This window comes from Phyllostomus hastatus, unplaced genomic scaffold, assembly GCF_019186645.2.
Source record: "Phyllostomus hastatus isolate PE091 unplaced genomic scaffold, TTU_PhHast_1.1 phas_scaffold_345, whole genome shotgun sequence".
Lineage (NCBI taxonomy): Eukaryota > Metazoa > Chordata > Mammalia > Chiroptera > Phyllostomidae > Phyllostomus > Phyllostomus hastatus.
In genome coordinates this window covers 30,358,587-30,368,449 of record NW_025334024.1, presented here as the reverse complement: position 1 = coordinate 30,368,449, position 9,863 = coordinate 30,358,587, and positions in this window count along the sequence as shown.

Sequence of the window (9,863 nt, the reverse complement as noted above, 5' to 3'; positions counted from 1 at the left end):
CCCTTCAACCGAATGAAACCCGGGGCGGCCCCGCAGAGGGGCGGCGAGCGGGCCCGTGGAGTTTGCAGACGGGCGCCGCTGCCCAAGAGGTGATGTCACCGCCCTCGCAGGCCGCACCGCGGGACAGACCCGCTCGGCCCGGGGCCCTTGCGGCTCTCGGCCATCGGGTTCCTGCAGCGGAGCGCTCAGCGTTCAGCCGAGGCACCCTCTCCACCGCTGCCCCAAGAGCAGCCCCCCTCTCCGTTTCAGGGGAAACTACAGTCACGCGCCCCATGGTGACACTTCGGGCAACAAGGGGCCACAGGTGCGACAGTGAATCTGCGAGATGATCACGGAGCTCATGTCCCGCCCGCAGTGGGGGGGGCGTTGATTCGGGGGGACCTGCCCTTCGACCGCGCACAGCCCCTCGGCTCCGGGTGCGCGGACTCCAGCCCCTCAGCCAGCACCCAGGAGCCTGCCCCCCAGTGCTCCTTACTCACGGGGCGCCCCAGCCCCCCGAAAGGGCAACCCCGTGACAGGCAGGCTTGTAAGCGCCTCCCAGACACTCCGGGGGAGCCCCCCCCCCGCACAAAACAGGGCAGGAAGTCACTCTCAGAGAGCCTTCCGTGGCTGCGACTGTGGCCACTGACACAGAGAGGCTAAGCCACCGGCCCCGAGTCACACAGCCAGCAAGTAACACCCACGAGGCCGCGGGCCCCGAAGGCCACGCCCCTTCACCACTGTTCCCCAAACCCGCCAACCACCTCCCCAGTCTTGTTCATATCTCAGGTCCTCTGTACTATCATTTTAAAAAATTAAGTTTTTTTAATTTTTCAAGATTGTTTTAAAGACTTGGCTTAATTCAAAGGATAGGTTTTAGCGGGGGAGAAGGGATGACAAGTTCAATGACTTTACTGAACAGCCGTGGGTTTTGCACATTCCTGATTCGCCTGACGGTAAGCAGCAAACGTTAAACCTGTACAACGGCCTGTCTGCCCTCACAGCCGCCTCACAAGTGACCGGCTGTCCTTCCCGGCACGCCTGGTGGGCCCGGGGTCCCCCTGCGTCCACGCAGCGCAGGGGACAAAACTCCGCTGCCGTCGGTTCAGAGGCGCGGAGTGTGGTCTCCGCTTTCTGTTCCGGGAACCGAGTGGGGGCCGGGCTCCCCACGGCCGGGCTCCGAAGGAAGCCGCCCAGTGCGGGGCAGGGAGGGCCCTCCCTCTGCCGGCGCAGGCCCGGCCCCGCCGCCCGCCCGGGCCTGGACCGCCCCCTCCGCCCTGTGGGCTGTGCTGGCTCCGGGCAGGTCCCCTCCAGCCCCGTGACTCAGGGACCCGGCTCCCACTCCTCCGTTCTCTGCTTCTTTCCTGAGGAAGAGCCGCTCCGCCCCCAGCTGTGAGGTCTGATCACCTACTCCGAGGGGCTCTCGCACCCCTGCCGGGCCCCCAAGGCCCCTCTGTCCTCATCTCTCTGCCAAGGAGCAAAACAGGCGGCCGGAGGAAGACTCTGCCCCCGCCCACCCCCGCATGTCTCAGACTTCTGCCCAGACTCCCTGGGGAACACCCAGACATCCAGGCGCTCAGCGGGGCCGGGCCCCTCCCTTGTGTCCCTCCCTCCGCCTCGCTGACCACCGGACTCGGAGCCAGAGGTGCCAGGTGCGTCCCTCCCGTGGGACCCCGCCCTCGGCTCCCTGGAAACCCGGCCCCAAGCGGACACACCGCCGGCGCCAGCTCCTCCCGCCTGGGCTCGCGGTGCGGCTTCCTGCTCTCCGAGCTCGGGACCGGACAGGTCGGGGTGGACAAGGACAGACCCGAGATGGGGACAGTGACACCTGGGGCACGGGGTCCCCAACCGGCTGTGCTGCCGTCCAGAGGTCAGCGGGCACCAGCCCACCGCGACCTCCTCCCACGTTCGAGGGGACCAGATTCTCACAAAACGTTTTACAAGTGGGATTCTGGGCGGGGCCAGAGCCCCAGGGGCAGCGGTGGGGGTCGGTCACTCTGGAGATGAGGCGGAGTGACGGCGTCACCACCGCCCTGGCCACGCTGCGCTCTGCACGCTTCGGCGGGGTCTTCGCCACGAGAGGTTTCAGAGGTGCAGAGGTGGCCGGTGTCCCCCACACCTGTGCACGCCCGGTGGCACCGTGTCCTTCCCAACGGCCTCTCCCAAGGGCAGCGGTGGGGGCTTTCATGAGTACATTGTCCTGAGCCGCGAGCCTGCAGTGCCCCCTCACCCAGGGTGGGGGTGGGGGTGGGGGGCGGTGCAAACCGGGAAGCAGGCCCCTGGCCTCCAGCCGTGGGAAAACTGCCGTCCCCACGCAGACTCAGGCAGAGGCCGCACCTTGCGGAAGTCAGATGCAACTCCACCGCCACCTAGTGGAAGGTCTCGCACAGGCACAGGCGGCCTGCAGTCTACCGGGGAGCCCAGCCCTGAAGGACCCCCACCACCTGCAAGTCTGGGAGAGGCCCAGGGACCGGAGCTCCCGGAGGCTCCCTGGGGGGTTCTGTGGCGGAGCTCTGGGGGAGAAAAAACGGCATCGGTGGCACGTTGCCCTCAAACCAGGATGTGCGGGAGGTGGTGCGGGGGCTCAGACCCGGGAGGATGAGCTTCCAGGAGCTGCTGCCTTGCCGAGGAAAACGTAAGTCATTTTTTTTTCAGATGGTTTTTTTTAAAGGTTTGGACAAAGATGTGGGTTTTGAGGAGAGACAGTGTTGGGGTTTGGGGTCCCATCGCTAAGCTCTGAGAGATTGGGGAAGAAAAGGCCAGAGGCCTTCCTACCAGTTCCGCTGCATGGCGTCACAGGGGGGTGGGGGGTGCTTCCGGACCAACGTGACCCCGCGCACCCAACAGAGGGGGCCGTGGGGGGCTGAGAGCCCTGCACCTGCGAACTGGGGTAAGCGACGGTCTCTCTCAACCCCCTCCCCTCCCGCCCTGCCCGCCTCAGAGCGACACCTGCAGGGTGCATGCACTGCTGCAGGTGGGCGTGCGTCATGGACTCCAAACCGCTCGCTGCACGGGTGAGAGCTGCTTTTTATTGCCCGAGGATGCAAATAGGTCCCCGCCGGCGGAGGGCGGCGAGGGCACCTTGGTACGTGACCCTGGAGGAATCCTCTCTGAGCCGGCAAGTTGATTGAATGCACTTTGTTTCCCAAGACCGTGGAAGCAAAGATATTTCTTCCCTCCTGCCAGAGTCGTCTGTCTAACCCGTAAATCTGACCGGCAACCGGCTCCTTCTCACCTGTCAGAGCGCCGAGGAAATGCCAGCTCCGGGGAGAGCCCTTCCCGACCCGCCTCCCTCTGCAGCTGCCACCGCCGCCCCCCCCTCCCCGCAGCAGCTGCCCCCTCAGCAGCCGCCCCCCCCCTTGTCAAATTGCTTTATTGTTCCTTCGGGCGTCTCTCCCCTCTCCACGCTGGGGGCAATGCGATGGAGCCCCCTGCAGGAAGGACGGTCCGTGTCAGGGACCGCTCTGTCTGGCAGAGGCCGGCCCAGCGCTCACAGACGGAGGGAGAAACCAGTCTGCCCGGGGCGGGAGAGATACTAAGGGACCAGGCCGGTCCGGGAGACAGCGTCCTGGTTTTCCACACCCGACGCCAGGTTCTTGGGAGGCCTGGCCGCCGGTGGTCCCGCGAACGCCGCCGAGTCACTGGTTTCTTCCCTAGTAACAGGGAGAGCCGTCACTTTGTCACCTACTCACCTAGACGGAGCCACGCCCACTGACTGCCAGGCCCCGGGGGGGGCGGGGGGGAGTGATGGGCGCTGAGCAGACACCTGGGAATCAACGCCATTCATCACTTCACTGCACGGAAACCCGTCTCCCAGGCCCCACCTACACGGGTCCCTGCGGTCCCCGTGGAACCATAGAGGTCAGAGGTCACAGGCTGGCTTGAATCGGCCTGTAGACTTGTTTTATTTTCCCTCTGTTTTGGTTTCTACCTACGGTTTAGGAAGGAAGGAAAGAGGGAATGGAGGGAGGGAGGAAGCCACCATTAAAAATGGAGAGATTTTTACATAAAAATCCAAATCTTCAGCTTCTCCTTAAAAATTGCAACGTTTGACCACACTAAATCCTAAAGCCTTTCCTACAACATCATCCGGGGGGAGCAGCCGGTGCCCTCATGGGGGGCCGGCCACAGAGTCTGTGACCCGACCGGCTGCCCCGCCCCCCACAACGAACAAGGTCAATTCCGTCTCTCTCGGTGTGTGCTCCTCAGTGAGGAAAGCGCGCCGCCCTGGAGACAGCGGCCACAGGACGGGACGCGGAGGCCCCGCTGGGGACAGGCGGTGGCCCCAGGACCAGCGATCCTGCAGAGGGGCCGCCGCGGCCTCTGCCGACAGGAGCCGCCCTGGGGCTGATCTGCGAGAGGCGTCTGGCCTTGCCCCCCGCCCCCCCGCCAAGGAGCCCACCCAGACCAAGACGGTGTCAGAGGGAGGCTCGCGGCATTTCTCACCGCTCTGCACGCGACCCTCGCTTGCTGGGGCGGGAGTGACTCTCAGAGACACGGGGCGGCTGCCTGGGGGACCGCAGACACAGGAGAGGGCGCTGGCTTGGCCAGGGGAGGGCGACGTCGCACCCCCATCGCCGAAGCACACTGCCACGCTGTCACTGTCGTGCGCTGGGAGCGAACCCAGATGGGGTGGGGGGCGACTGCAGGCCAGGGCCGCCTGCCGGGGAGATGCTCCCCAGACAGGACGTGAGCCCCTCGGCCCACAGGGGGTCACCTCTGGGCCACGGGCGTCCAGTATTATGCTTTATTATTTCAAGAAAGGTAAAAATGCAACTGAAACTCAAAAAAAAGATGTGCACAGTGTGTGGAGAAGGCGCTGGGACCGATCGAACGTGTCAGAAGTGGTTGCAAAGTTTCGTGCCGGAGATTTCTCACCGGACGGTGCTCCACGGTCGGGTAGGGGAGACCAGCTGAAGTTGATGGCGATCAAACTGAGACATTAACTGAGAGCAATCAATGCCCTACCACGCAGGAGATAGCCGACACACTCAGAATACCCAAATCAACAAAGTTATTGGTGAAAACTAAAAATCTGTCTCTTATTGTACAGAAAAACCGTCTGGACGTTTCAGCCAGCCCAGGAGTCTCAGGCACTGTCTGTTTTCCTCCCTGTGCGGCGGGGAATCAGCCCTCCTCACGGCTCCCCGGACCCCCTCCTCTCCTCCCTTCCCTTCCTGGCGGCTCTCCACCCCAGGCCTCCTGGGAGAAATCCCCGGCCAGCCTGGCCAGCTTCTCCAACCAGCTCTGCACAGAAGCCTTCCTGTGTGGTCGCCGTGTGGTCCCCAGATCCCCCCTCAGCCACCCCCTGAGAACTCCCTGGCCAGCCGCCTGGGTTAGATCCCCCCTCGTGTATCCTGTATCCTGCTTCCTCCCCCTCTCTCTCTCCCTACCCCTCCCCCCTCCCTCCAACCCCCCACCATCTACTTCAGCCTAAACCGCAGTTTGGGTGAAGTGCCTCTTCCAGGAACTTTGTGACAATGAGCGCATGAGCCTTAAACATCCAAAAACATCCTTCTCCAGGTGCTACACCGGCTCCATAGCCTGGCTGGAGATAGAGTTCCCGGCTGGGAATCCTGTCTCCGCCCCCCCCCCCCCCCCCCGCCCTTCAAACGTCCAGCCAGCATTGGCTCCCAGCTTCCAGCACTGCCAGTGAAGGGTTCAAAACCCACCCCTTCCTGCAGGCGGGCGCACGAGGCCACCCGGCCGGTCCCAGCAGCTCCTTCCCCAGGGCAGCCACGGCCCAGGAGTGGGCAGTGTCCGTCCGACCAGGACCGGTCAGAGCCCATCCCCTGGATTAACGGGTGGTGCGGGAGACCAGGCGCCCAGAAAGGGGACTTCCCGGAGGGAAGGGCGCCGACTCCGAGGTCCTGGAAAAGCTGTCTTTCCTGAACGCCAGTGTGCAGAGAGGAAACATAAGGCCAGGCAGAGACGAGAGAGAGAGAGAGAGAGAGAGAGAGAGAGAGAGAGAGAGAGAGAGGGAGAGGGAGGGAGAGGGAGAGAGAGGGAATGGGCACCAGGTGGGGCGGGGAGGAGCCTAGCCGCGAGCAGAGACGGCGATGGCGGGGAGACCGAGAAGGGAAGTTCTGGGGGAGACAGAAGGAATTGTGTGACGGACACGCAGACCAGCGGCTGCTGGTGTCCGTAGGCTGGGGGCAGAAATGCCCCTGAGCTGACGCCAGTCAGGACCCCGAGTGAGTGGCCCACGGGCGTCGGCAGCCCCAGGGAGGCGGATGGGGGGCCCGAGAAGGCGGAGTCTTCGGACGTGAAGGAATGAAGGACGGAACAGTCTGCGCTCCGCTGGAAGTTTCTTTCATCCTCCGTCTCCACCAGCGACGCAAGATGCCCAGTCGGCCGGGCGTCTGTCCGCCCGGAGCCGGACTCAGCCTGCAGAAGGAGGGGTGACCGGCACCCCGGCGCCGGCCCCACCTCTCCAGGGGCTCCCCCAGGTGACGCCGGCCACACCAAGTCCTCACGGCTCTGACGCCGTGTAGTCTGTAAATAACCCCCCCAGACACACACGGAGAAGTTAACTTTCCCAACATTCAAAACCTCCAACTCTGCCCGTTGCCATGGTAACCGGCAGCATTAAGTCCTGCTGCTAAAATTTCCAGAGCGGACGACATGAAGTATCCATGCACCGCTGCTCCGTCTGAGGAGAGCCTGCCGTCTGTGTGAAGTGCAAGCGTGTCCGCGGGAGAGGGGTGTTCGGGGCACGTGGTGGTCGGCCAACGGAGCCGTCTCCCCTGCGCCCGCCCCTCCCCACCCTGCGCGCGTGGTGGCCGGTGGGGACAGCGGACTGTGCGGGCTGCAGCTGAAGCCCTGGCCCGACCAGCGGTTGCAGAGACCCCCGGGGCTCAGGGCTCTTCACCTCCCAGCTGGAGGGGGGACCCTGTTCCTTGGCACTGGGACGGGCCCGGGTTCCGTGTGTGCCGGCCCCTGCGATGCGCTGGCTCCCGAGCCGGACGGGCCACCCTGTCTGGGGGACTGCACAGGGGCTGGGACCCTCGGTTGTGCATGTGGGGATGGAGAGGGGTTGGAACTGGGTGTTGCTGGAGGAGGGGAGCGACTAGGGCAGGGGGGCCTCACCGATTCACCCCCACCCACGGCTTCCTGCTGGTATTCTGCTGTGGTGGTCACAGACCTACTGCCCTCCACAAGGGACAGTGACCCAGATGTCCGACCTCCAACACCAAGCACTGCTGTGACCGCCACCATGCGGCCACCAAGTGTCACTGAGGGTCTCAGCAAACTCGGAAAAGAGCCCCTCGGTCACCCAGCGCTGGGCTCTCGCACTCAGGACCAGGGGGAGGAAGCTCATTCAGTCACCTTTCGTGACTGTTCTCCGATCACCTCTGTCGTGAGCTTCCTGGGAAAGAAGGCAGAGGGGTGAGGTGACAACACACTGGTCCCAATAATTCTGAGACCAGGGAAAGGCTGTGTCACAGGGCTGTCCCTCCTCCTCTGCTGGGAGGGGGGGGACGGACAATGGGTGGTGACAGTCCTCCCCAGCAAACACACAGGAATGAGTGAATGAATGAGAGAATAAATGATTGAATGAGAGTGAATGAATGAATGAATGAGAGAATGAATGACTGAGAGTGAATGAATGAATGAGTGAGTGAGTGAGTAGTCTGAGGAGGGAGCAAGGACAGAGGAACCATTGGAACCGGGGGCTCCTGAAGGAAACAGCCGGCTTTGTGGAGAGCTGTCTGGGTCCAGGGCGGGCCCAGGGGGAGCCAGCCTGGCATCTGCACCCCCACCCCCGCCCCCCCGCCCCTCCCCCACTGCAGCTGCTGAGCCCTGACTCAGCTGGGCCCCCGCTTCAGGGCCGGGAGGGAAACGAGAAGACGACCGACCGAGAACTAACGAGACCACTTCCTCTGCGGTGGCGAGACAGGTGTCCCGGTGTCCGCTGCACCAGGAGGGAAGTTACGGGTCACCACTCGGTGACAGAGCCCTCCCCCAAGCACCTGCCGGGCCCCTCGGCCAGGCCTGCACCTGTGACACCAGGCCCTGAGCCCCTGGAGGGCTCTGCCTGGGCGGCCCCTCCTGTGGCACCGACCCCACCCTCCCCGGGCCCCGCCTCCCTGTCGGAGTCACACTGTGGCTGCATGGCCTCGGGTCCCAAACGCCCCCCCCAACGCCCCCCACCCCCCGGCTCCGTCTCCTTCTCAGGGGCTCTCACGGCTTCACACACAGTGGGTGTCCCTGAAGCCGCTTTGCATCCTGGTGACCAACCGTGTCTTACTTCCCCGGTGAACAAGGCCCCGGGCTGGATGACAGGGTTTCCTGTGGCGGGGGGGGGGGGGCAGGGGGGCAGGGGGGCAGGGGGGCAGGGAGGGGGAGCGGCAGCCTCCCCTGGAGGAAGCCTCCGCCAGCCGCGCCATCCACTCTGGGGCGGCTCGGATCTTCAGGAGGGCCGGACGCCGGGGTGGCTGGGTGGTCACTCCCCCTCTGGGAATGCTCTCTTCCTCCGGGCGGTGGATACGCACCCCCTCCTCGGGGGTCCCACCTCCACTGTGACGGGGCGATCCGCACCCCCGCCCCCGCCGCCCAGACGGCAAAGGCAGCCCCTGCCCCTGACGTTGAATGCAGCCAGGACTCAGTTCCTAGTGACAAGGTCACCCCGACGCGTGCGCCGGGGGACGCTGAAGGGCCCGCGGGGCCGTGGGAGCCTGGCCCCTGGAGGGCGTCTCTGAGCACATGAGCGGGGTGGGGGGGAGGGGGCCCCCACACTGGGCTCTGCCCCAGGGGGCTCCTCTGGCGTCCCCAGGGAGCCAGTCCCTATCAGCAAACGTACCTCTTTTTCCCCCATTTGTTTTCAGGAACGTTATTTTTTAAATTGAATGTATTGGGGTGACCCCCGTTAATAAGATCACATGGGTTTCAGGGTGACTGATGTCACTGCATTTGACGCGTCAGTGTCCTGAAGGAAAAGGCCATCGGTCCTGGGGAAATGACAAACTAGGTGGAGACCCTGAGTGAGGCCGTGGGAATCAGGTTGCCACCAGAAGAGGGTGCGTGCGCTCTGTCCCCAGCCCGCCCCTCCGGCAGGAAACGCCTGGGTGACTCGGGGACCCTGTGCCCGCCGCTGTCACCGCAGGGCAGGGCAGGAGGCCACAGCGCAGGGCCAGCAGGGCGCGGTGGCCCTTCGGCCACACGGCCCCTGGATGGGGGACTCTCAATGCCAGGCTTCTTCCCTCCCTCCCCGCCCAGCCCGTAACTCATTTCTCATAATTAATCCACTTGGCAAGTGAGAAAACTAGTTTCAAAGTAAACAGAATAAATCAAAACGGTGCTAAGTTCCCCTCACTAATGTCCTCCATCCATCACGGCCGATGCGTGGCCCTCACAAAGGGGGCGGCGGGCGGGGGGCGGGCTTCCACACAGCCGCCCCCCCGCCCAGGTCGGACACGCGCAGGTGCTGGAATTGATTTGTTACTAGGGTGACGTTCGGGGGGTGGGGAAGGATCAATGTCACACCACACCACTGGCAGGCAGGCGAGACAGTGCGAGGGCGGGACTCCTTATGGACGCGGGGAAAAATGCAGGAAAGGAGAGCCCGCCGCCTTTGCACGGGGCAGGGGGCTTCACGGGACGGGTGTGCCCAGCGGGGCAGCGATTCTCCAGACCCCAGGAAGGCGGGGGAGGCCGACAGGTGCCCCCCCCCAGCCCCCCAGGGCAGGAGCTGAATCGCCTGCTGCCGACCCAGCTCACCGAGGGGCGCTGGGAACCGGGAGCCGGGGCGGCCCCCGCCGGGTGTGCCAGGTGTGCGAGTCACACGTGCCCGAGCGGATTAAAAGCAGAGGCGGCTCCTGTGACAGTCCTCCTTTGTCACTAACCGGATTATTTCAGCGCCACGCAGGCCACACCAAGCAGCT